This window comes from Corvus brachyrhynchos, unplaced genomic scaffold (assembly GCF_000691975.1).
Source record: "Corvus brachyrhynchos isolate BGI_N302 unplaced genomic scaffold, ASM69197v1 scaffold450, whole genome shotgun sequence".
Taxonomy (NCBI): Eukaryota; Metazoa; Chordata; class Aves; order Passeriformes; family Corvidae; genus Corvus; species Corvus brachyrhynchos.
In genome coordinates, this window is record NW_008235749.1 from 345,739 (window position 1) to 373,472 (window position 27,734).

Genomic DNA, 27,734 nt, shown 5'->3' on the forward strand with positions numbered 1-27,734 from the left:
AAGCCATCAGAGGTGTCAGACTGGCAGAAAAACTAATCTAGAAAAAAAAAAAAGTGAACAGTTTCTGCTAGGTCATTGTCCTGGACTGCGTCAGAAAGAGTCCATCAAGCAGCAGAATCTGCAGTTGGAACAGGAGCATAAAGCTGCTGACAGGAGGAGCACACTCACCACCCAGACTGGCACTTAGCCATTGGATCTAATTAGCTGCATCATAAAACCACACCCCGTGTTTACGAATCTTGCCCAACTTGGCAAGTAAAGTACTGCCTTAATTAGGGCATACAAGAGAAGACTGAGAACATTTGTATCTCACTGCTTTACATGGAATCAAACAACAGGCAGTGTGAGGAGAAGTCCCTCCAGAGACAATGTCATTGATATCCACCAGATACTTTCAACAGTGGCTCCTGGAGAAAATCCAGAGTCACGTAAAGCAGAAGCAATTAATGGAGGAAGAGAGACACTGAAGAGGCTGCTAAGGTGCAGTCTGCCAGAAAGCCAGACATGAATGATTGCTTTATGGATTTCTTCACCTTTTTATTCTCCCTGGCTAGCAGCAGTGTTATTCAGGTGATTTTTCTGAGTCACACCCTTGGCTTCTGCAGCCAGACAACTCATAAATACTCACTTGTTTAATAGAAATCACTTTTTCCAGCTGCAGCTTAAAACTTGTTGTCCATCTCTTCTCAGTGGGAGTCCCAAGTGTGGCTTGGTGTGGTGGCAATGGTTCCATGGGCTATGATGGCAGAATGCACATGGCAAAGTGGCTCTGCCTCTGGCCACCTCCCACCTCCCCTTATCGTCTCTTCCTCTCTAAGTAGTTTCCACACATTCCCCTGCAGCTGGCTGGGGTGCCCTGCCTTTGACCCACTCCCCAGGAGCAGTATCAGTATCAGATGTGGCTGTGCAGAAGCTAACAGTCTAGAGTAGCTAAAACTACTCCTAGAATGAAGGATGTGCTGCTTAGTCCTGCTGTGAGGTTAAACTGAGTGAATCCCAGTGCCTGTGCAGGACAGCCCCACAATCATCACGGGCACCCTGCACTGCTTCCCTGCAGTCACCAACACCACTGCCAGCATCCAGGCTCCAGCACTGCCCTTCAGCCTCCAGCCCACAGCACAGACCTTTCTGATAAAAGAAAAAGTGCTTTTCCCAAACAACATGTTGTGTTCTGCAACTGTTTTACAAAACTGTTCCTTATTAACGATCAAAAATGGATGTCTCACTGTAGACAGGCACAGCCTGATCCTCCCTCTTTCCTTTCAGTGTAAATCAAAATCAGTGTCATCACTGAAGTTTAAAACAGGTTCAGGTCTGAGGAGGATCAAGATCTTCCCTTCTATTGTTCCACACTTACTTCATTGCCCTTATATCTGATTGTTGTAATGAAAAAGTTTTTAAAAAGGTTAAAAAATGCAAATGGGGTGTGTGGGTGCATTAATAAGAGGATATAAAAATAATGCAGAAGATAATATAATGACAGAATACTGAACAATGGAGCATTTGAATTTGGAGGACTGTGTTCAGTTTTGGGTGCCACCTCTTAGGAAAGACACGGCAATAGCTGCAAATGGAAGCTGAGGAAAAGAATTCAGAAGCTAATGCTCGTGAGCATATGTGAAAAGAAATTAGCAGGAAAACAAGAGATGGTACATTTAGTGAGTGACAGTCCATTAAAAATTGTCGATGTATATTTCCCTTGCAAAATGCTCAAACATGAATCCATTGGTTCCCAACACCATTAGAATGGCAAGGCTGGCTCAGGTAATTCAGTGTTTTTGCTATGCTGTACAGTGTAGCTGCTGTTGTCAGGCAGCTGTAGTTAAAATCAAGGGGTTTGTGAGGTCAGATAATGTGAAGCAGCAATTACACAGTACTGCAAATTTTAAGTTAAAACACGATGTGCTGCTTTCCAGGCATTGGGGAATATGGTATCATTGGTGCAGAAGATAAATCCTATAGACCTGGGCTTTGACTAAAAGTTTGTTCTGTCAGGGGAGGAAAAAAAACAAGCAAGGAAAAGCCAAAGTAATAACAATTATGAATGTAACAGGCAAATGCTAATAGCAGAGCTCTTTGGGAAACAGGTTGCACTGAAGGAGAAAACATCCACTGTTTTCTTTTAATGCCAATTCTAGTTAAGGAAAAGAGCCTCTGAGCACATTTGAGACCAGCACCTCACTATCCTTATCAACTGTAGGAGCAACAGGCATGAGGAGCAGGTACTCTTTGGGTTTGTACTATTTCACACTCCACTGACTCCAGTTACATTACTTTTGATTTCCATCAGGAGGAGTAAGCACAGAATCCTGCTGCCGGTGTCTCTCTCACAGTAAATACAACTTATTTCCTTACCTTGTGGAAAAAATTGGACAAAATCAAAAAAATATTCCCTTAACTCAAAGGGCAACAGCATCACCCCATAGGAGACCTGTAAGCCTTCTGGCACTCCATGGTGAGTCGTGGGTTTGTCACAGGGAAGCTTCCTCACCCTGTGAGAGACAACACCCAATAAATAGCCTGCCTATTATACACATTACACCATTTCTCCATTTACTTTACCCATTCGGAACACAAAAGAAAAATACACTTTATTTTTGTTAACAAAACGAATTGCACAATCTATGGGAAGCAAAGGAAGAGAGGTGGTGAGGTCTGAATACAAAAAGTGGATTGTAGAAGCAGGATTTATTTAGCTCTCAAAATAGCAACACTGAGAAGGAGTCACTGTAGCAATTTAAAGACTGGAAAATGCAATAAAACCATAGTTCCTTGCTTCATGTACTCTGCAGTGCTTGGACACTCAGATAAGCAAGTCTGAAGCACAAGGCTAGTTGGATTCACCCTGGGCAACTCTTGCAACAGAGAGGAGCTCAAATTCCATTGCATCCCTCGTTCCTGAGTCCTGCCAGCTCTCAGACCAGGAGTGCACAGGCCTGATAGTGACCTTGATTAATCATTAGAGGATTAATTGCTGGCAGCCCTCTATGCCCAGGCCAGGCATTCAGCTGGTGTAAAGGGACATTGACACTGGTGACCATGAATCTTTGATGTCTGAGCTCAGATTAACCCAAGCTTAACTCAGTGAACATCTTCCATGGAGTAGGCTGGGCACACAGCTGCATTTTATAAAGAATAATGTTGTGACCAATTAAAATATTTTGAAATGAACATGAGACTTGGCAAGTTCAGTGAACTTCAAATAGAAAATAAAAACCAAAGGAAAGACTAGCATCAAATTCAGCAGGCGGTGTGATGCTTTTTCTAAGAGTCAATCCAACTGCAGGCTTAAAAATACTGAGTGAGTTATCCGAGGATAAGGGGAAAATTCTCTCCCAGGTATAGCACTGATCTAAGCAATTGCTATTATTTGTCTTCTTTTGAAGCACTGGTCCTAAGTTGCCCCCAGAAGAGGGACATTCAAATCGTAGCAAGCAAGTAGCCTGGTAATAAGAAATTATTTCAAGAGGGGAAACTATCACAGGCATTTGAACTGATCCAAAAAGCCTTAAAATAAAACCAGGCTGGCTCTGCTGTATCCACCCCAGTGCCCAGGTATGTGAACCCACATGAAATTAAGAAATGGCAATCTAAAAATAGTCATAAACATTTAGGTCTTTTCATCTCAAATGGCTGTAAATAATGTAAAGCAAGAGCAGTTTCTCAGCCAGTGGGCCTTAAAAGTGGAAGCAAATACTATTTACTGTTTCCACTTACTTGAGTTTGCAGATCTGGACTGAAGTTTCGCCCAGTTGTTAAAGATTTATACGGGAGGTTTAACAATGCCCTGTCATTAAGCCTTGGCACAAGCAGTGCAAAGGACGTTCAGGGCATATTTGTACTAACTTATCTGGGTAAAGAGAAAGCTGTTCCTTTAAACTGTGTTTGCTGTGACTCTGGAAACTGAGCAAACAAAATCTGAGGGAAACTTTACTCTCAAGCAGAACTGACAGGAAGGTACAAGGACTGAAGGACAGCGAACTTCTGTAGGACATACCTGCCTCTGGATTCACAACTGATTTTCAAATCCCTAACAACTTGAGGGAGTTTAATTCAGACTTTTTGGACATACCTCATCCCGATGGCAAATGACAGACTGGCTCAGCCCCTGAGTGAAAGGTGAGTAAAATCCTGTTCTGGGGGGATGCTGGAAGAGGAACTGCCCGAGGAAGAAACCTCAGGCCACAAACAAAGGCACAAATCCAGTGCCCAAGAAAGAACTGACTTTGCTCTACAAGCAAAGCTACACTGAAGGAGTCCTGTGCAAGCCAGAGAGAGCACAGTCGTGACACTGTTGAAATACTGGCTGACAGAGAGGAGAGACACCACTGGCACAACTTGGCAGGCATAAAACCCACCACCCACAGGGAGGAAGCCTAGTCAGAGGAGAGACCCAGACTGCACAGGATGGCATTAATGTGACCAACTGAACAGCAAACATTCCCAAACCAACCAACCAATCAAGCTGTGTGCCTTTTTCCAGGGGCAGCACAAGCTGTGATTTTTCCTGTCAAACGTTTATGTGTGATCTTGCTTTAACAAAAATGTATAAATAAAGACAGGAAATATGAAAACCAGCCTGTTTTCCTCTTAACTCCAGGCTGATCCTTCCCCTGAGCCAATTTTTCCTTTCACTCTCAGGAGACCAATTGCTGTGAATCCAGTGTAACTGTGAACTCTGTCCCAGCAATTATGTATATTTTTAAATGCACAAAGTAAACAAGGACTCAAATTTCATAAGAACAAGCTAGCTCTTCTGATCTTAAACTATCAACAGATTTGACCGTTAGAGTGGAGCTGTCACTTTCAGACCTAGTTGAAAGTAGAAAATTGCACTAAAATAATGAAAACTATTTAGAATATTTTGCTGAACCTTCAAGAAGTACTAATCGGCTGACATCCATTTTAAGATATGGACAGGAATTTTATTCAGGGCTGATTTTCTACAGATTGAGATTGGGACTGTTACCTCCAATCCACTTTAAGAACAACTGTAAATACAGGAGTATGTGTGAAACACCACAGTAACTGCCAGACAAGAGGAACCCAAAGAACCCATTGTCCCACACTGCTATAATTTGGCAAGGACATTCGCAAGACAATGTAAAATGCTTTAACAATATAATTACCCTCATCTGTCCCTGAGTATGTGGCCAGTGCCTGGCGATTTCACTCATATTTTCCTTTTGAAAGTATCTTGTTCTGTGATTTCTATAGGCAATTATATTTTTTCCCCCAGTAGTTATTGGAGGAAATAATTCATGTTTCCAAGCAGCACCCCATGGAAACTGCCCCATCATATCTAAAATAAGGAAAACTGACAAGACTCCGTAAAGCCTGAAACAATCTGGAAGTCTCATCTCCCTCTTGCCTTCTCTTTCCTATGTGAAATCATACTGGAAACAGATGTCTGTGAAAAAACAGGTCAAGCGTGTTACTCAATCTGCAAAACTTGGACTTTGCTGTTCCAAAAGGGAGCAATTCCTAAAACAAGAACCCTTTTTAGGAGCAGTTGCAGTCAGCTCAAATAAAAAGAAGGCCACTGAGGAACTAGAAATCTAGACAAGATGTCTGCTTTTCACTTGAGGACTGAAATGTAGAAAACATCAAATGAGGAATGACCAAAACCAAGAGAATATTCAAAATTGTTCATTTTTTCCTTTAATTACAGTATTTTCCAGAGTTCTTTTGAACACATCAGGTTATCTCATGTTTTGCTCTTGCACTTACATTGAGCTCCTGCTCAAGTAACTCAGAAAAAAAAGAAGAAAAAAAGGAGTATTCACAAACTATAATGTACTGCTCCCAGTCTAGAGATGGGGAACTAAGACTCAGGAAACACTGACATGCTCAAGATTGCCCAGGGAACTGCAGCAGAGCTAAGAAATTATATCTACTCTCCCAGGACCTGATCCCATGCCACAGCCATGAGATTCACTACCCTCATTCCAGCCTTCCTCTTTCTGTGCTTAAAAGCTGGGAATGAAGAGGAGGGTAACAACTGCTGTTAGAAGAAAGGATCCAGAGGGAAAGTTTTGCCAACCTTTCCCAGCGCTTGGGTAAAGTGGGCAACAGAATTACGGTTGCGGACGCCATGGCACTAATTTGACAAAAAGATGGCAACTCCCTGTGGATATACACGCAGCCAGAGCACTGCACATGTCCCTCATTTTCTGCAGAGCCATGCTGGCTAGAGCTGCAGCTGGCAAATTAGAGGCAAGTGGGGAAGGCTTGGGGTTGATTGCCTAAGCCCTGGGCTAGTCCCCCAGTACTGGGAGAGAAGACGCTGCTCTGCATTGGGAGCTGCAGTCCAGCAAGCTTCTCTTCCTGCCAGGGTCTAAAAAGGGCCATTCTGAAGGGGAAGTTTGCATTGGATGATGTTGTTTGCTGATGAGTTTCCAGAGTTGTGTATCAAGTGCTTTTCCTGAGTTACTGAAGACCCATGCAATCAGAGTAACAGACTGTAAGAATAGAATCGGCTTATGTCATGTTTGAAATTAGCTGAAATTAGCTTGATGCAGTTGACAAGGATAGCCTGGCATAGCAGCTCTCCAAACCTGCCTGACTTTTCAAACCAGCAATAACCAGCCCGCCAGGATTCTGATGTCTCAGTGACTTCAGGCTCCCTTGCAGCTACACATTTGCAAGCAGATTCACCAAACAGGCACTCCTTGGACCCTCCACCCAATAAACACTGAGGGAAGAAAAAGAGAGAGCTCTACTATTTCTTGATCAACAAAGTTAGCCTTCACTTTCCCTGCTTCTGTATGGAAGCTTTCAAATGAAAAACCCTATGAATTCTTACCTCTCTGCAGTGCAAACAACCACCCATGCTCATTTCTTCCATAACAAGCATCTCATACGCAACCAGCAAATCTAGAAATAGAAGTGGGCATCATTATATTTTTCCCCAGGAGCAGCACAGGTCTTGTCTGCCCAAGGGACACTTGGCCTGTCTGCTTACTAATGAGTCTGTCTTGAAAAGCTTCAACCAAGACATCTGTTAATCTTCCTTTTCTAAGTGTCCTAGCATTAGTAAACCTTTCTGCTTTCAGCAAGGCATTATGCCCTGGATATTATTTCTTGTACTATGTTTTTGACTAAATCATTTCATCAGAGACTAAAGCTGCTATACCTTAGTCCTTTAAGTTTTTTAAGTAAGTTCTAAGTTGCATACACATTCCGTGGCTAGAAGGCTTCACACAGCCCAAACAGAACAAAAAAAAGGAGCAAGGACTTGCAACTCCCACGTGCAGCCCTGCAAAACAGAAGAGATCATCAGGCAGACTGCTGAGAGCCTTCCTGTGTACGTACTTGCATAGTACATTGGTATCTCCTGCTTTGAGGCTACATCCTGTGATTTGCCCCTAAGCTCTGAGCTAATAGTTGTGTACTCCCCCCAGCCTAGGAGATGCAGTGATTTGGTTTTTAATTATTCACTTACCTTCCAGAGATAAGCCTCATGAGTTTTCAACCACAGCTACTTAGCAATAATTTCACTAGTATCCTCTCAGCAGAAATAAGGAATGGGATGGCATCAATGACAAGAACATTTCAAAAAACAGCAGGAAGAAGGAAAGGGGTCTTCCTCAAGAGGCAAGAGTTCTTGTTAGTGGAGAGATGTCAGTGATGTCAGCGCTGTCAGAAGAACAAGGATGAGTTTTATACATTTTACTTCTCAGGACTCAAAATCTTCAAGCAAAGATGCATTTTCACCATTGCATGTGTAAGAATTTAAGGAAAGAAATAGAAATAAGGTCAGATTTTTGTTTTATTAGTTTTATAATAAAAAGCAGAAGAGTTTGTAGATTTCCACTTGTGCTCTTCTGTATGCTTTAAAAAGGAGGTTGATTCCTTCTACACAGCTGGAGAGCACGTGTGTGGTTATATATGCGTATATATGTACATATACACATACGTAGAATAGCTCCAGAGGAGAAATTCTTTAACAGCTACTGCCCATGGCTACACCTACTACATGAGACCCAGGGGATGAAGCATGGAATTCAATGGGATAGAGCTGGACCACTCGCTGAGATGCATGGATTGAGCAGGGATGACATTTAGTAGTGGCATACAAGAAAACACATCATTTTAGGTAATTATTCTTGAATCATAAAGAATCAGTAAACAGTAAGAAAGATAAACCATGCTGCAGCAGAAAAATATGCAGCAGTTATTTTTTAAGCATATATTGATATATATTAGTTAATTTTTACAAAGTAGCGATATAGTCCATGTTTCATGCAGAGGGAATTGTATGAAGGCATGTATCCTCTTCTGTCGTGTAGTAACATTTATAGAACACACTTATTTGGTGTCCCTGTTGACACATGGCTTACCTTTATGCATAGAACTTCCCACAATGCCGGACTTAATTCCAGAAACATTTTTAGATCTAGCAAGAACATTTGAGTCATTTTCAGCCACTTTAAATGTACTGGTTTCTCTCTCCATCCCCATTCACTTGGTCTCAGGGTTTCGGAAGCACATGGTTTGGAGGATTTATTATATGAGTCCAATGTATTTATTTTTAGTCTCTGAAATGTTTCTAAAACAGGTACTCTGTAACATATGTGCAAGACATAAATGGTTTCTTTCTCACAAAAGTGTAATGAACTGTATAATTCTGTCTTGGTTTTGCTTGCTATAAATAAGGTACCGGCCCTAAATCATGGCAATAGAACCATTATGTTAGCTTCCTCAGCTGAAAGACTATCTCAAAATTGGAGTGGTTGTAGTTTGATTCTGTTAAGGCTGGTTATAGAATTCAATCTTATTTACAAGATAAGTACAAAATGTTTGATTTCTGGAAACGTGTGGGGTCAAACTGTTTGATATTCTTTCTGCCAGCATTCCCAAACTTATTGTCTAATTTTCTCTGGCTTCTGCTGTGAACCTCTTTGGTCCTTGTCTCACTTTCTGGTCAGTCTGTTCTCAAGCTCCACCAAGCTCAAGTCTCCACCTCTGTGCCTTAATCAAATAATACCTTGGCCTTGCACCTAAATAGTTGAAATTCCTTTGTGAAATGTCATGTACCTTGCTCTGGACAGGGACATGTACGTAACTGTCTTTTGCCACCACCTAATAGAAAGGGTCAGGATTGTAAACGCTTCCAAGGATGGCGATCCCAACCAGTAACAGTGAAAATATAAATATTTGTGTAGTCAGGCAGCTAAGGGCCATGTGAGCATTAGGGTAAGATGTTACCATGCCTGTAGATCCTTCTGCTGGAAGTCAGTCCCCCTGGGGCAGGGGTGCCTCAGCAGGACATGTGAGAGCACCAAATTCACACTGGCTCCAAGTCTGTGCCTTCATCTCAACCACTGATGAGGCTAAATGAATTCATAGCTGCATCTGCTGAGAGCTAAATCTGCCAGAGCCTAGGGCTGAGTCTGTGGGTGTTACTATTCCCCTGACTCAGACAGAAATATCTCTCGATGCAAATGCAGGCCTGAGCTTGTGCAGAGCCCCAGAGCCTCCATCAGAGTCCTCTCGCATGTGGCACTCCTTAAGGGATTGGCACCTGCATGAGCAAGAGCGGCTGCTGATGAGTAAGGCCTGCTGCTGGATTTTGGACTGTGCTGCATACCAGCAGAGCTGGGTTTGCCTCATTATCATGCAGAGTGAAAGAGTTTAGAGATGACATTCCACTCCAGTTAAAACCAAGTAAGATGGAAAAAAATCACTGTCTCATACATGAGCAGGGATGTAATGGGGGACTGTTGCTGGCAGGAGGCAGAGGTTTGGTTTTGGTTTGCACAAGACTTTAAGAAAAGCATTTTTAAATGAAACCATTAAGATGCAGCTAAATTGGCATTTGCATGTACATTAAGACAGTATTTAAAGAAGAAATATTAAAGGAGCCATGTTATTTATAAGGGCTTGAAGTCAAAATTTTGTCTTAAAACCGCTCTATCTGCTTCATCAAATATACATGAAAGGTGCATCCCTATATTCAGCATACAAAACCTTTCAGATGAGTCATTAATAGGGCTTTTATACTTGTAACAACTTCAACACATAAAAAGGAAGAAAAGATTTAAGATCTTCTGCCTTTCTACAGCGCGAACACACTACAGCCAAGACAGCAATTTCTGCATTGAGCCCCAAAACTTTCTGTGGAGCTAGATATGATTTGAAGGGGCATCCAACCATGGATGGATTTGAGCTGATGGGAAAACTAACACAGCACTAGGTAACTCAGAGTAGGGGTTCATTGGCCTATGTGCTGAGAGCATCCACCTGCATACTTTGAGTGGCCACTCAGACACATCAATACTGTTATCTTTATTCTTGGTGGTGGTAGGGACACACTATACAATCAGACAAGGGCAATTCTTCTGTGACTGTATGTCCCTATATAGGCCAACCATTCAGTCAAGTTGTATTCATACCTGTTATTTCCTGCTTTGAAACGTCCCTGAGTTACAAAGCTGGAAATTTCAGTCTGTCTCTAGTATTAATTAAGCAATCTTCATTACCTTCCAGGCTGGGCAGCGTTGTATAATATCAGCAAATTGAGCAGTTTTCATTTCAAAATCCTTGTGTTAACTTCCTTATTACAGTACTTAACACTTTTCAGTCAGCCAATACACCTCCCCACTTTAAAGAGGAATTAGGAATTTAATGAAGGACTGGATTCACCAGCAAGGAGAGCCACTAGTCCCATCCTGCTGCACCCCTTCCATCGCAGGGAAGGCTGAGAGCAGGGAGCCAGACAAGTCCCACACAAATGTTTGCCTTGTGGCAGTGGAAGAGAGGGTGCAGAAAAAAATCCTCATGGAGACACAGGCTCTCAGATCAGGGCCAGCACCAGGCACACCAAAACAGCCCATTATCCAGGGCAGCAAAGTATTAGGGAGGCAAAGCATCCGTGATCCAGCTGCCTGCTCTGCTGTGCTGGAGGTCTGCAAAACTGCCACTGAGAGAGGGGCCAGGGCATATGGAGCAGCAGGTTTGGTAGAGAAGGAAGTGGCTCTTTCCAGCAGCTCAGACACCACTTGCACCCCTCCTGTCTCAGCAACAGCTGGGGCAGCCAGCCTGGCTTTCCAGGGCTGCCAGCCCCCGGCACCTCCCTCTGCTACCAGTGCCCACCAGGGCTGCCACCAGTGACAGACCACACAGTCTGCCTCTGCCACGACTCGTTCAGCTGTGCCCACCTGGCACGTCGTGGGATGAGGGAGAGATGCTCAACTGGTGCCAGAATGTACCTCCTGCTCCAGACTCCCACATCAAGCTGCCCAGAATAAACCCATTTCAAATACCTGCAGGTCTGCACAGCTGCAATCTCAGCTTTCAATCTGCAGCTTCTGCTACTAAAAACATTCTTTGATTAGCCCTAACTGGTTAACAGAAGTTACACCTAATACACCTTTGATACATCTGATACCCTTCAAATCCCTCTAAGTCCACCCTATACAGTAGTCACATCCACAGCCAGCCCATTCCTTGAAAACACCTCTGGTCCCACCCTCCCAGAGCCAGCAGTGGTCCCTGTCTTCTACACACATCCATGTGTCCAGGTCCACATTGCTCTAGGAACCTCAGTCCCTTTTACAGCTTGTATTAGCATCTCACTCAACCCCTGAGTTCAGCTGTTCCTGTACAAATTCATGGCATTTGCTGGTAAATGCCAGTTTTTTACATAAGCAAGTAAAATTTCTATACAGTCAAATTCCTGGAGGCTGGATTACGTGTGAGTCAAAATGCATATTTCTAGCATTGTTGTATGCACATCACTTGCTGGTTTCACTGTTGTCATCTTTCCCTTTTCCCTTTCCCCTACAGACTGATACTTTGGTCTCCATGAACTCCAGGGAAGTATGTTTGCCTGCAAAGCACACTCAGGTGGGTGATGAGTCAAGCCATGTGATTTCAAGGTGGCATATGAATATACTTGGGAGGGGTTACTCCTGACAAAAGACCTGGCACTCACCTACCTGTGACTGTCAGAGATGAATACCTTCTTCAAAAATTCTCTACAAACACTCAGACAGGGATAGTTAAGGTCCACACCTGCTTGAGCCATTCATTTTCTGTCACTGAATAGTTTGACTGCTACCAGAATAACGTAATACTAAATTTGAATACATCCCTTAAACATATCCCTAGTTTTTTAATACAGCTAAACAACTGGAAAAGTCAGGACTGTTTGGTTGACATATCAGTAAATGGTTTCTCACTGATTTCTTAGAGTATCAATTTTGAAATTAGAAGTATTGACTTCAGAAATGCATTCTATTCTTGAATTCTTCATTGAATAAAGTAAAAAACAGTATATATTGTTTATAACTACCACACTAAACAAGTGCCCCCTCTGCCTCTCAGAAAACATGAAAGTCTCTCTCTCATCCACTGCGATATTCACTTCTGGTCAAGCATCTTGTTTGTTAGGGACTGTTTGATAACCTGGAAACAAGTTAATTTTTCAAGATGGGCGCCCTTCACTCCTCTGATGAACAAAAGAAGGAGTATCTGGCAAAGATAAGCACATGGGTTTGCCAGGGGTACTGAACACATAGCTCTGTCTTTGGGCAACCCAGCGGAGTGTCACCTGGCCATGCAGGGGGCTCCTTCTCTGCCAAGGATCTTTGTAAAAGCCCAACAATGACATCCATGTACTCTCATATTCACCAGGTAGGTGAAAGGGGAAAACAGTCTTCCCCATGCACACGTGTGCATCTCTTTGCCTAATGATCCCTTTGGACATTTGCATGGTTTTGAAACTACTCCTGTCTGGTGAGAAGCTCCTGTGAAAACTCTAACCATTTTTTCAAAAAATCAGCAGCAGCAATTTGCAAAGCATTGCAAGCTATGTCAGCTTTGCAATGGTCATGAGAGAGACAGGTCCCAGCCTGAGTCACGTGGACAAGGGGTGGCCGCTTGAAGCAGCACAGAGGAACTTTGATGTAGAGGAGATTGTTGCAGGTTCATGTCCTTGAGTGCCAAGGCAGAAAATAATCTATAGAAGATAAATAAATAAAATTTAGCAATTGTTTGAGATTGGGGTTAAGTAGGATTACAGCTGTAATATTAATTGTGGTCCAGTTAGAAGACATACTTCCATCACAGCTGCAAGGATCAAGCCTTTGGGGCTCTAGTCTTGGGACAGAAAGAAAGGCATGGGAAAAGAAATAGCCTCTTCTTTCTTTTCAAACTGTCTCCAACAGCAGCTGTGTTTATTCCATTGTTACACACACACACAAAAAAAGAAACAGGCTTAGTGAATCTCTGTACCTCGGAGTAGTTTACAAACCAAACTTAACACCACCACCAACAAATGGGTCCTTCATACGCTTCCATTAGCACTGGAAACAGTACCAGAGCAACCACCACAGCTCCAAACAGTCCAAAAGGCAGAACTGAAGTCAGGATCCAAATTTAGAGCTTCATGCTGTGGTTCAGGTTATGAAAGAAGAAAGCACACTTTCTCCTCTGTAGAGCCAGGAAGCTCATGCCCAGCGCATGGTTTCAGGGAGTGACCCTCCGTTTATAAGGATAAATCATAGGGCCTTCAAAAATATTGGAAAGCAGAGGATTCACACATGGTGTCCCAACTGTCCTTGATGTCCCAGGGTCTCCTGCAGCAACTCTGGGGACAAGCATGGGAAATGTCTGTGGAGCACATGAGTTCATAGAGATTGCAGAAGACCCAGAAAAAAATTGAAACACTTCCTTTCTAAGCTATCTTGTGTCTTGGATATACTGTAACATAAAAAACCAGTGATACATATGACTTCTTAAAACAGCATCTACCTAATCCACAGCACAGTTTTATGCCCTTCTCTCAGCCTGCTGTCAATTTTACATTCACATTTCCCATATAGCATCCCTTTCTTCTACTCATGACAGCCCCATCAGTCAAAAAATCCCGTTATATACTCAGAAAGACTTTGACAGCTGAAAGAATTCAGCAAAGGACCAGAGAATGCTTAAGTAATCCGTTCACATTTTACCCAGTCCTGCAAAGGCTGAAGGATCAACTGATGTTTTGCTGTTGTGATGTGCCTCCTAAAAATTCTTGGGAGTCCTGGCATAGTCCACGTACTGACACACAGAGCAGAGGATTTCTGTGCTGAAGTCCCTGTGTCACTGAGAAGGTACACTGGCACTTAAGGTGAACTCTGGGAAACCAAATCAAGCCTTTGAACTATATAATCTCCTCTACCTTCATTCTCGACAGTTATGGATTTTTCTTCATTTACCTGCATGGCAGGAGTGAATGCTGTTGATAAGTATTAGAAGGCACCCAGCCCTGTAAAAGGCATTAATTCTTCTATTACATGGAGAAGTACATGCATAATAGATTTACAGAGCTGTCTCCTCAGCTTTTACTTTCTATTCCATTACATTTTCACCCTCATAAAAAAGGACATGACCACTATCTGTTAGACACTCTAAATCAACCAGTAATTTACTGCTCACAAATGACAAAAGGGAGTGAGTGTCAACTGAGAAAATACAACATTTTTCCAGTAACATCTGTCATATGTCATGGAATGACAACCATGAGCATGTCAAAGCAATATTCAGGACATTAGAATAAGGCTTGTAAGGTGATGACCTCAGAATGATCTCCGATAAAAAGTCCTGTAAAGTCCCCGTTATCCTAAACGGATGATGGACTATGGCCTCTGAACTAACCAGAACTTTGTTCTCTCTTCTCCTGTTACGTTCTGTTTTGTTTGTCTCTCTCCAGCTCTGATTCAGACAAAGCTGATGGAGTTGTGGAGGCTACCTGTCTTCTGCTGCTCTGCTGCTGATCCACCATCTCAACTGCCATAGAGACAGGCTCTGGAAGCCATGGACGAGCACGGGAGAGAACCCACCCACAGGCTCTCTACCGGAGGGCTCCGGCAGGGCCATTCTCAGCACGTACTAAGAGAGTCGGGTTCGGTCTCTGGGGGTGAGGAAGAGTCAGCAGGTGCTAACGCAGTGACCCACGAGGGGGACTTGCACACACGTTACATTGCTATTCAAAGAAATTCCAGGTACTACCGATCCATGAGGCTGCCGAACAGAGGGAAAAGAAAGACTTCGAGAGAGGCCATGCACATGGGGCATGCTACAGGTGAGTACTGACCCAAACAGCATTATGCTTCCTTTTCCAGTGAGATTAGGAACTAGAGGAGTCAATAGAACAGGAAAAGGACAGGGAAGATAGAAAGCAGCTCAGCAGTCAGCACATAACAGAACACCCCTGCCCTACAGCACAGCTGGCAGAGGAGTGCCATCCTTCTTTGCTCAGCTTGGAAATGTAAAATGGTTGGATGTTTAAAGACACTTCATGACAGAGAATCTAAACATATGTGGGACTCTGCACTGCCACCCCTCTGCTCTGTAAGAGAAAAATAACTTAGACATGAAGCTGTCAGTGAAGTAGGGACTTCTTCAGCATACAGAAAGCACATATTCAAAAGTACAGAAAACAGTCAGCAAAACCAGAGGAAATTACAATGGTTCCTTATGAGGGAGGAACAAGACTTCTCTGAAAGTGAAGTTACTGGCACTTTGCACTGAAGAGAGCTGTAAGAAACACCTAGGCTCCCTTTGAACAAGGAGGCTGAAATAACAGGAACACCATCCAGAACATACCTGCATTCAGCCATGGCTTCAGAAGAAAAGGAATGAGTTGGCTTTTCCTGAGTACAAACAGTAGAGAGCATGACTGAAAGGCCAGGCTGTCACAGAGCTGGAACCTTATCTGAGCAGATGTCTGTGAAAGAAGCAAGAGAAAGATAGGAGAAATGAAGAGAGCCAGGAAACGAGCTACTGCAACACATTGGGAAGCACTGGAAACCGGGCTGCATGAAGGAAATTGAAGTGGTTTTAATTGAAGTCCTAAATGGGAGAGACCTGGAACTGGGAACATAGAAAACACCCTTTGCTTCCATCTCCCAGGTGCTCAGAGAAACCAAATTTTATAACTCCTTCACAGCAAAGTTACCTATCCTATCTTCAGCTTATAATCTAACAGAATCAGTGCACTGGACTCTGAACTTTGGATAGCTGTATGAATCAAAATGATACACCACTGCTGATGTTCCACTGCTGTGCAAACCACTGAAAGCTATTGCTTTGTTATGTAGCAGTAAAGCCATGTCTTCAGCTCCTGAAAGTAGATCAAGTTCCTTAAGAAAAAAAGAAGGTCCTCCACCCCCAAAATAAAAGAGGTCTGGAAAATGTCCCCAAGAAAATAGGTGTGTCCTGCATGCCTCGCCATGGGAGCCATTCTATTTCAGCAGTATAAAGGTCCATTCAACCCTGTGGCATGGGCAGAAGGAAAATTCCCTCCTGTCTCCAAGTTTCCAAGCAGACAGCAGCAAAGAGCTCCTGTTTAATATTCTGCTACTGTTGCAATGAGGTTTGTGGATAAACTGAGCGTTGCCTATGCCAGAGCAGAGCTGCTCTCCACCCTGCGGGTGCAGACAGGACCAGAGCAGAGCCACCCTCTGCCCGCCTCCCACCGCACTGCTGCAGAGCTCGCACAGCCCAGACCCGCCCTCCCTCCTGCTCCCGGGTGTCACAGCGTCCCCACAGCTGCCGAGGAGGTCCTCACCCCTGCGACCTGCAGCTGCCAGTGCAGCAGCACCAGCACAGAAGGACGCACCTTCTTCATACACCTGCAGCGTCATGGCATCAGGACGCTGGCACAGGAGGACATCCCTTGTGTCTGGCCAGTGTCATTGAGGACGGACAAGCTAAGAGAAGGGCTTCTCTCTTAGCAACTCATTAGAGCATCCACGAGGCTGACCTGCACGTCTCTGCCACTCCCCTCCCTGTATTGCCACTACTGAAACAGGATTGGTTCCAAACAGGGCTTTTTCTTCCATGCCTGCAATTGTTCAGCAAGACACCCTGGGAACATGTCTTTTCTCCAGTCTGTACAGCAAGACCTGGGCTAGGAGCAATGGCTCTTTCTCCAAGGTGACTGTAGCAAGTCCTCCTCAGAGCTACAGCCTTTACGTTCAGCTAGGATTGTGTAAGCAGCATTTCTGCTCTCTCTCTCTCTACCTCCCTGAATCCATTCCCTCTCCCTGAAACTGGACAGCGGGTGCTTCTACACCAGCCTCATTTGTAGCAGGAACTTCTGACAGCATTTGCTGACGTGCATGGAAGCAAGGGATGGGTGAGCTATTTTATATTGCCTTCCAACACATTTGAACAGCAGCTATCCAAGAATGTGACTCAAGCTCAAATGTTAACCTGTTCTCATTTTGCTTAGGGAGTGACTGGAGGGGAGGAGAGGGACGAGGCTGACCTGCGCGTCTCTGCCACTCCCCTCCCTGTATTGCCACTACTGAAACAGGATTGGTTCCAAACAGGGCTTTTTCTTCCATGCCTGCAATTGTTCAGCAAGACACCCTGGGAACATGTCTTTTCTCCAGTCTGTACAGCAAGACCTGGGCTAGGAGCAATGGCTCTTTCTCCAAGGTGACTGTAGCAAGTCCTCCTCAGAGCTACAGCCTTTACGTTCAGCTAGGATTGTGTAAGCAGCATTTCTGCTCTCTCTCTCTACCTCCCTGAATCCATTCCCTCTCCCTGAAACTGGACAGCGGGTGCTTCTACACCAGCCTCATTTGTAGCAGGAACTTCTGACAGCATTTGCTGACGTGCATGGAAGCAAGGGATGGGTGAGCTATTTTATATTGCCTTCCAACACATTTGAACAGCAGCTATCCAAGAATGTGACTCAAGCTCAAATGTTAACCTGTTCTCATTTTGCTTAGGGAGTGACTGGAGGGGAGGAGAGGGGAAGGCAAGAAGACAGGAAGAGACAGAAAAGACAGAGTAGGATACAAAATGAGAAAAATAAAGACTCAAGAAATGAGATCACAAAAAACCAATTTAAAATTATCTAAATCCAACTGAGGGAAATGCTTCCATATGGGTACCCTTTGCACCAGCCCAGCTTTGACTTATAGCCTAGGAGCTGTAAAACATAATAGATGCTTTTCTTTAACTGGAAAACGAATTGTTGGGGGGTTTTTTTTAAGCAATCTTCTTTGACAGAAGGATAAAGTGTTTAAACTATTCAAAGTGACTAACTCAAACTACTGTTTCATAAGGCCTTGGCTCTATTTTAGGACGTTTTAAAACTCTGGATGTCATCCCTTCCTTCTGAAAATTGATTTTAAAAAGTTGCATCAGAAGCCTGATTCAGTCAGAGCACTGACCTGACTGTGCTGTCACCAGTATGAAAGACAAACAGAATTATGACTAAGACCAAAATATTTCTAATAAAAAACAGCAAGGCCATTTATCAACAAGCCTCAAACAATGGGAGATTTCATTTAAAAAGTGAGATGCATCCTCTCCTGCCAGCTACTGCAGTAGTAAGCCTTGGACTTAATACAACTTTGACTCCCTGTGAAAGGACCAGTGGTTCATCTGAGGGAAATTGGAGAAGCAATTAAAAGTAAAGCTCCTCTCTCACCAAATCTAACCTTGATTTATCCAGTAAACTGAACATCTACTGTGTGCCTGAAAGCAGAGTAGTAATGAAGCCTTGACTCAGGAAACCAAATATTGGCATGCACAGGCACACACAGCTAAACCTTTTCTGCTTAAAGAATTGCACTGAAAATCACTCATGTTGGGACCCAGGCTACAGTGGTGAGAGTGCTATTCACATACATAAGAACTGATACCTTATATCCAGCTTCACCTTTTCTCAACTGCAATTGCACTATTCAAGCTGATGACACTTTGATCTTGTTTGAAAATCAAAGCTAAAATGTAACCACCTTTGTGTCTGTAGTCTTCCTGTTACCTTTGGTGTAAGCAAACCACAACATACCGTAAAGGTAAATTAAGAAAATAACTGTTTTAACACCCTCTTGACTTTCTCTTATATCACAGGTTCACTCAAAAACAACGAGCCCATCAAAGAGCCTCTGAATGTTTTATCTCATAAGGGATCACCACCTCCAGCAAACTCTGATCCAACAACATTAGACGAATTATTGATCCAAAGGTAAGGAGGTTCCCATGCAGGGTATTCCCCGTGCCTTCCCTGAAAACTAGTCAGAGTGGTGTCAGAGTGAGAATGCTTCTTTTGGAAAGGACAGCTGAACTAAGCTGTAGCTCTGATCCATCTTTTCACCTTGCCTTGTGGTGCTGCTTTCGGTCTTAGTGACTTATACAGTATAGTATTAGCATGGTGGTGAAAGGGTCTTATCAATGTGGGTTTGGAGAACACAGTGAAGGAAAAAGGGGGAACAAGAAGAGAGTGGGGAAGATGGAAAAAAGGGGAATGTGATGCAGGATCACCCAGCAGTGTGAGCAAACTGGGCAGACTGCATTGAGCTGTTTCTTGAGAATAAGGAGAGCCTGTGGGCATTTCCTTATGGAACATCCCAACATCAGAGCAATCCAACTCTTGGCCTTCATAGCGAGCTCTCCTGAAGCCTGTTGCACAACCCCACATGGAAAACAGGATTTTATAGATGAAGAAGTAGCTACAAAGATGTTTTCTAAAGTATCCGGACTCTTTGTTTGCTGTTTACTTTAAAGAACTGATAAGCAACAGAGGCTTTCATTGAGGTAGTCCTTTTTGGCTTAAATCCCTCAACAACCAAGGTCCAGCAGAAGACCCTGGTCCTACAACTCAGAAATTTACATACATCCCATAAATCTGCCCTCACCCCTGCTCTCTTGCCACTGCAGCCAGGCAGAGAGAGGAGCAGCTACCTATTCCCCCATTTTCAAATATAAGTGAGGTGTTCTCCCAAACTCTCCAGCTACTTACCTCCTGTGTGTACAACTGTGAGATAGCCCCTCTTTCTACTGGAGATCAAGCTGGAAGTAGTAAGCACTTGTCCTTTAAGGGTGCATGCATCCTGCTGCACCATCTGGTCCTAATTACTGAGACCAGCTGTGTTGGTGTAATACAGAGTGCCTTTCCAGGCACCTTTCCTTATGGAGAGGACTCCAACAATTTAAGCCAAATGTCAAGTTGGATTTAAATAAATTAATTGCCTTGGCTAAAATTGATTGCCCCTTGGCCACAAACTGAGCATATGAAACTAGACAGCCACAGTCTGCTGCAATGTCAAACCCATCTGTCTTCCTTTCTTTGGGGCATAATCATCACTGTCAGTCTGACATCCTGACACTGGCACTTAGGAAGCTCTGAAATGTGCAATTTCTGATTCTCCCTGGAGCTGGAAACAATGAGCCTGTGCTGGGAGTCAGTTTTATCAAAGATGCTGCTGTACACAGAGCCTGACAGGTCACTACAGGTTCTAAGTCATGTGTCTGCTAAAAGCAGGCAGTGCTGCTGAGTGGCATCTCTTGAAACTGAGCACAGAGATTTAACAGAGGATGAGACCAGAGTTCCAGCTCAAATTCAACCCATGTCCTCTTCCCTTATCCAAAAGATCAGTTGTAATTTATAAGAGAAACGCTAGAAATCTGCATTGGGAAAGCCTGCAAGAGCCTAAAAAATTGCCATTATTTGCAGTAATCGGTATTATCTCACTTCTATTTGGAAAAAATGGCCATTATGCAAATAAGATATTTAAAATATTATTGCTGGTCTCACAAAATGCATTTAATTTCTCCCCAAAAAGAATAAATCTGGTACCTGCCAGCTAACCATTCTTCTGAAAGCAGAAGCTAGCAGTTCTGCAGAAGAGACAGTACAGGCACCGCTGACCAGGCTGGGGAGGTCCATGACGTTCTCAGGAGTGGATCTCCACAGTCCTGAGGGCAAGTGGAGCAGCAGTGCTGCATCTCTTCACATTCAGAAGCATCCTACACCAACCAAATAAATACTAGGGCTGGGCAGTCACAATCCCTTCTCCTTGCATGAAGATAACCAGCAGGTCTGACACAAATGGGTTCTTCAAAGGCAAGGATGTCATTTCACATATGGCCATGCTACATAATTCAGGGAAAGAAGTAAACCCAGCTGGGGAACATAGTAAAGAGCTCAGGAAAAGGAATTGTCATCTGCAATGTACTCAGATGGGATACAGACTTTGAGTTGAATCTACATGTCTTTCAAGCCCTGAGAATAATAGAGTAATTCACTGATCTCAGGACATTGATGTCTGAAAACAAGATGTCCTCAAATATTATTGCTGGTGTTCCAAACTCTGGATGGCCATGGGCCATCCATAAGATACTTCCTAACAGAGTGTTTATGCCTAACTATGCTCAAAGGATATTTTTTCCCCATGACCTTTCTCTTATGTGATCTCCAGCTCCCCCTAAGCACTCTAGAGTTCTCCACAACATTCCATGGCTCTGTGTCGGTCTTGCACATTGTACAAAGGTCCAAACCCCTGCAATGACAAGCCACTTACCAACAATCCAGCTGACTTGCCCTGAGCATCTTAGTGCTGAGCTTCTAGCAGAATTTCTGCTTCCCAGAGTAACCAGAGCCAAAGCCCTGGAAGGAGCTGAACTCAAAAAAAGCTGGTTTTTTGCACTGGGATCGGTCCTTCCAGCTCTGGTGTGGAAGCAGATGTGCAGAGATCATAGACAGCTGTCACAGAAGATACACTGGAAGAGAAACACAGTGTGAAACTTCAGTTTGCAAAGCTCATGGAGGTCATTGATCTACCAGTGCAGAGCAAACTATTTCTTTATGCTGCTTATGAAACCTCCAATTCAGATAAACAAGGGCCATCTAAAAATCTTTTGATCACGTTTGATCTGAGCTCAAAGAATGGAAGTACTACAACAATGAATACAAATACTCCATCAGTACACCTCCATCGGCAAGAGGGAATCTAACTTGTCTGAATTCCTGCCAACACCTGTATTAGAGAGAAGCAGCACACATGTGAAATAGCACAGCACTCTGAAGGGTGTTCATGGGAGTTTGGGTTAGCATCCCTCAGCCCAGCACTCTCGGTCCTGGGCAGCAGAGGGCACTGCTTTTATAGCCTGATTTAACCAGAAGAGCAAGAAAAGCCTCTGCAGAGTCCAGGACTTGGATTGCAGAAGGCCTTACACCGTACTTGAGCAGTTTCCTTCTACTTATGAAATACATTTCTTAAAGTTACTTCTTCTTTATGCTGCCAATGGTGCTTCAATTTGCGAGTGGTGAAGTCAGGAATAGCCGGTGCAAACATCTGTTAACCAAATCTTTAAATTTTGTTGCTCTACAACAAATTTTTCTTCTTTCAGAGATAGATAAATAGATAGTTTTTTTCTATCCCTCTTTTTGTGCAATCTGCATCCTAAAAAGTCTAAGAGCAACCGTATTTGCAGGGAGAAGTATTTTAAAAACTAATAAATTTTCAGTTAAAATAGCCACTGTAGGTATTAAAATGTAATTACTGTCAAAATCTCATTATGTCACAGGATCACACAGAATAGCAAGCAATAACATACACAATTCTAATAAAGCATCCTTCCAGCATACAGCCAATGGAGATCCCAGTCCCAGCCTGCCCACCTGTTCCACCCAGTGTCTGCTTGCCAGGTTTTTCAGCCCACTCATGTTTTCATTATTATGCAAGGTCTAGGCTTTGCCCTCCAGGTCTCCCAGTCTGATCTGCATCATCTGGAAATGCCCTGACCCCCAGGTTCTCTATCGATCTTTTTGTTTCACTCCTTTTCTATCAGCTTCAACTTGTAATTCCCCACACAATTTCCTCAGCCTACTATTTCCCAGACATGTTATTCTTCTCTCTTCCCCCTCTGTGGCTCATATCTCAGTGTCCTTTTGGTCCACAGGCTCTTCACCATTTGGCTCCTTATACAATCTTAGTATCCCACCCCTCCTCCTAGCTCCAGTGCCAAATTTCTCTGTCTTTTCCAACTCACCATTTCCTGAAGCATCCAGCTGTGGGTGAGTTCCTCTCTTCATAGCAGTCCCCTGGTCCAGAAGTAGACCTCTTCCTCTCCATGCTTGAGTCTTGCTCCTTCTGTTTCTCAGTCCAGTAGTTTTCTCATCATGCTGACCGCAGAAATTGCCTTTATTCACAGTGCCTGGATCTGGACCAGGCAGCTTTTACAGCTACAATATCAGAAATTATTTTCTCAGCTCTCAGCACAGCACACATTCTCTCCATGGGCAGGAGCTCAAGAATTTTAGGTGCTAAAATATAAGTCTAAAATTTGTGTGCATTGTGGACAGTGGAAAAGGGCCTGTAATTCTATGGATTTTCGTGAGTGTGGAAAAGATAAAACCCTTGCAACCCCCAAATTTCAACATGCATATCAACAGAAAGCAAAGTTTCTCAAAGGAGAGAACAACAGGATTTCTGTTTTCCTTTAATAGGGATCCAATAATATTTTCCTAAGTCTAATAAATCGTTAATTTTTTTAATATATTAAAAATAACTTGTCTCTGGCAGATGGTCAGTAAATAAAAGTGTAACCCTGATGATTATGACCATCAAAAGGTTGGGAGCACATAAAGATAAAGATCTCATAAATGGAAATTCTGAACATTTTTAGTTATTGGTAAGGCTGCCAGTCCCAACAGATATAACTAAGGTGTTTTGATGAAAGCTTAAGGAGCTTCAGGATAACAGATATGCTCTTAGCCTTTAGGATCTAAAAATACTAGGGATGAGAGTTTCCACCTGTCTACCATTAAAAAGTCAAAAATCAGGAACAGAGATTGCCCAGACACACTGATTGCCAAAATCACCATTAAAAACCACACATGAACAGAGGGAACCTGAATGAAACTGAGGTATAAAAAGGCCTTGACTAGGTTTTAACATTCAAATCTATTAATAAACTTCACACTTCTCAATAATTTGGTTAGCTCAGATTAAAAAAGTGCTTCTTACCTCATCTTGTGACCTTTCTTGGTGTGAAACTCCCACTGACTAGAAAGAAGGGTTTGGGGAATTTTTCATGAATAAGATCTGCTGGGCTGCCTCTTCTCTTTTTAGTTGCTAGAAGAGGAGATTTAATTTCTAAAAATTGCTATAAAACAACATTTAGAAAATGCATTTCAATTTCGTTCGAAAACAAGCTCTTTGCACGGCTTTATTCTAAGGATTGCTTTTGAGTTGAAATACACATAATAAATCTTCATTCAAATGATTACTCATTTTTCAAAATCACTAGTGCCTGAAAATACAGAACAAGATTGGGAATTCATGCCTCAAGTGTAACTTAAATGAGATAATTGTGATAAACTAATTATAAGCTCTCATCTATCATCATATTTTTAACACAACATGGACCAGGTCAGCCAATATTTAAAATCTTTTCCAGCAGCAGTACAGTGAAGCTGGAAACAGTCTGCAACAACTCAAACCCCTTCTTTGCAGAACATATGCAAGCTCAAACCCCCTTCCCTTTGTCCACAGGGAGCTGAACCACAGTCATGCTCCATGTCAACAGAGCATGGCCACCAAAGATCATTTCCAGTGCCTTTATGCTTGTGGACCCTAAGAGTTCCAGAGACAAAACTGGGATTTGGTCTGTTGGGGCATTGCATGGCTTCTGTCACCAATGAGAGCGGAGGGCACACAGCACCGCTTCTACAGTGATGAGGGAGGATTCTTATGGGACTTTAATGTGTGTTGTTCTAGTAGTCGGATTCTTTCTTTCCCCCCCCCAACTAGACAAGGAATTTTAGGATGAATTAAAGGGGTTTTGGTGAGAAAACTGGTTTGTCATCATGAGTTTGTACTGATTTTGGTAACTGGGGAAAAACTCTTTAGGCTCTGGATCAAATTGCTTGCTGTTACAGTGAGAGAAAAAAGAACACCTCCTCCAAACTCCTACCTAATGGTTAAGATTAGGTGGAGTAGGAACTTCTCCAGGCCTGAGCCTGCCATTTCACAGCAATGAAAAATTATCCAAGGTGGCACTGCCATGGTCCTGACATCCATCTGCAGTTCTGCCATCTCTGCTCTGCTGGCACTCCCTTTGAGCTCACCCTGTGGTGAGACAATACACACACAGAGCTAGTGCTACCAAAAAAATGAATCATTTTCCAAGAGTTCAGCTGCCCAGACCTGCTTACTGTGAATGGGATAAGCTTGAGTAAGTGCTGGCATAAAAGCAGAGGTAGAAATCTGCCTCAGGGAGTCGAGTGAAAAGTGGAATCTAGCAGCTAGGTCAGCTTAAACTGCATACAAAGTCATAACAATTGCAGAAGTAGGGAGGCATCTTATAGCTATTCTACTTCATAGAAATAGTTCAGTATTGAATGACTTGAAGTAGTATCTGGAGAATAAGGCATACTATGCATGTTCAAGCACCTTTCCCAGTGACCAGGGAAAGCAGTGCAGCTCCAGGAAGAGACTGACCTGCCCTGGAATAGGTAGTAACACGTGGGATGCAAGGGAATAACACATCTCTGACTTCGACCTGGATCCCCCACACCCAGCATGAAGATCCCAGTCACCAGACCACTGTGGCAGAATCACTTGTTTGCCTGCCTTTAGTTTCTGTGACAAACTTTAAAAGTTTTCTGTTTTGTCCCCAAACAGAAAAGCAAGATTTAGAAAATCCCAGCAAATTTTGTATGACAAAAACATCTCCTTCTTGCTAAATATCATTTTTTTGTTCCAGTCCCATGAGTGCTGGGAACACTCTGTCATCTCACTTGGGAGAAAAAGTATTTCTCAGGCACTTGTTTTGTTTATGGATATTCTCTGTATGTCAATGTGAAGTACAAGAATAAGGCTGGGAAGGAAGAAAGAACAACATCTTTGAAAGTTGAAATTACATTTAAAAAAGAAACGGTCCTAAAGGAAGGAAAAGTAGAGTATTGCTATGCAGTGGAACAGCTCTCTGAGACACGGAAACACAAGCTGGGCCTGCCATGGCCACAGGGGGCATTTCACTCCCAGCTGGTGTTTCACCTCTTCAGAGCTTCCACTGGGTTTATTATTGTTAGTGCTTTCTGTGATATTTTCAAGTTTTCATCTCAGACCAAAAGTAAAGTTAAGTTGGAAAAAGTGAAAGAAAAGGGAAGACAAGCAGGATCAAATTACCAGACAGTTATGGGATCATGGAAAGATGCTTTCTATTTCTGAATGCTTATCATAGCATGACCCAGACACTTTTTCTAAGAAGAAGTTTCAATTTCCAACAGATTTAACCCTTGAGAGTGAAGCAATGTGAGAGGTTAAGAATCTGTTAAACTCCTAAAGCATACTTCTGAAAGATTTTTTTTTCTTAGTTAATAAAGCCAGAAGTTATATTTAGATATATGTTCATTCTAGTAGTGTCAGTTCAGAGCTTATACACTGATTTTACTTTGCATACTAGAGAGAACTCCTCACTGCTCTTGGTCTTTGCCTTGAGAAAACAGTAAACAGCATATCTGATTTTCCAGATTTCAGGATAATGAAGAGGCTCCCTTTTTCTAAGAAAGAAGCTTTTTAGCAGCCCACCCACTCACTAAAACCCTTGACAATATTCTTGCCCTGGCAGCAAGCCACCAAAACATGAGTTTCAGATAGTCGCTGCTGCTTTATCCCGTCCACAAGGTTTTGGCCACCCCCTCCCTCACCTGGCTCCCCCAACCCCCTAACCCCCAGTGCTAAATGGCTGATAACCCATACTGACCATCTATCCAGTGAAAATCTCAGCCCCAGCTCTCAGGCTCTCATCCCACTCTCTAAGTACAACACAGGCTCCAGCTCTCACCCTCACCCTGGTATTTCCTTTCAGTTGTCCGATTCTTCTAGACCTCCTGGTCTGGGACTGGACAAGGACCGCACTTGCAGCCCTCTCTGAGCCCTCAGTGACATTTCCAGCTGTTTTTCTTTCCCGTTCTGCTTCTTAATGACTCAAGGACTGAGCTCTCCAGTGTGCCAGATCTAGATCTAGTTCACATAAGCTGAAGGAGTTTTTCTGGTCATGTGCCGATTAAAAGCTATCCTGACATATCATTTAGCAAAATCAATATAAAAATGATAAAAAGGAAGGCATTTTACACATACAGACCACCAGACGGATTTTATGTTGTTGCATAAATTACCTTATCACATACAGAAAAAACATCACGGTTATTTATGCAACAGGGAGAGAGCAAGCACAAGGAATAGCTGAGCATTTTCCCTCTGTTAACTCCTCAGTTGCAACGTGGTACAGATGACTTTTGTTTTTTTGCTGAGGGTTATTAAGGTGTAGTGAAGAGCTGCACCCAACCTGTCCACAAGCACTCGAACTGATCCGAGGATGTAACCGTACTCTGGAGCTCAAGAGGATTTATCCCTGAGGCGGAAAAACAATTACTTGAACGAAGACAGATATAGATCATTGAGTACTGAGATACTTACTGCCTAAACGAGGGAATATATCCTTATGGAAGTAGCGACGCTAAGGAAGGGGAGATGAGGGAAATGACCGAGCGGGTGCGAAGCCCTGCCGGAGAAGGAGAGGCGGATAGCAGCCAATCCTGTGGGGTAATCAGGGGTGCGCTTCCCGGCAGGAGGGATTAGGCTGAGTTTCCCAGTTACATTCCTCCATCTCAGGGTTTCACTCCTGGAGAAGAAATGCACCATATGCACCAGATCTGGAAGCAGTTCAGGAGACCCCCCCTCTGCCACCCCCTTTCCTCCCTCAAAGCCGGCGCTATCCACACATAAGCAGAGAGGCGCAGGGGATGGGGGGCAGCGCTGCGCCCCGGGGCTGAGGGACGGGAGGTCAGTGCCGGGGCAGGACCCCCTCCTGCTGTGGGGTGGCCGTGCATGGAGGAGAGGGGCTGTGGCATGAGGTGGGACGGGGTGTGTGGGTGCTCGCTGAGGGAGGGTGCCTTGCTGGGGAGGGAGGGAGGGAATGGAGGAAAGAGC

At 43.5% G+C, this 27,734-nt stretch overlaps 1 protein-coding gene across 1 annotated transcript in view; it reads right to left on the bottom strand.

The window, feature by feature from the left end:
• The window catches only part of NEU2 (neuraminidase 2), a 34,532-nt gene extending 7,796 nt beyond the window's left edge, over positions 1-26,736 (bottom strand). The window contains exons 1-5 of the mRNA XM_008644538.2: positions 26,593-26,736; positions 23,763-23,901; positions 22,786-22,978; positions 21,315-21,513; positions 15,598-15,718 (exon numbers count right to left, since the gene is read on the bottom strand). The gene's annotated coding sequence lies outside the window, so the exon portion shown is untranslated. The remainder of the gene's footprint in view (positions 1-15,597; positions 15,719-21,314; positions 21,514-22,785; positions 22,979-23,762; positions 23,902-26,592) is intronic.
• Between the last annotated feature and the right edge of the window lie 998 nt (positions 26,737-27,734).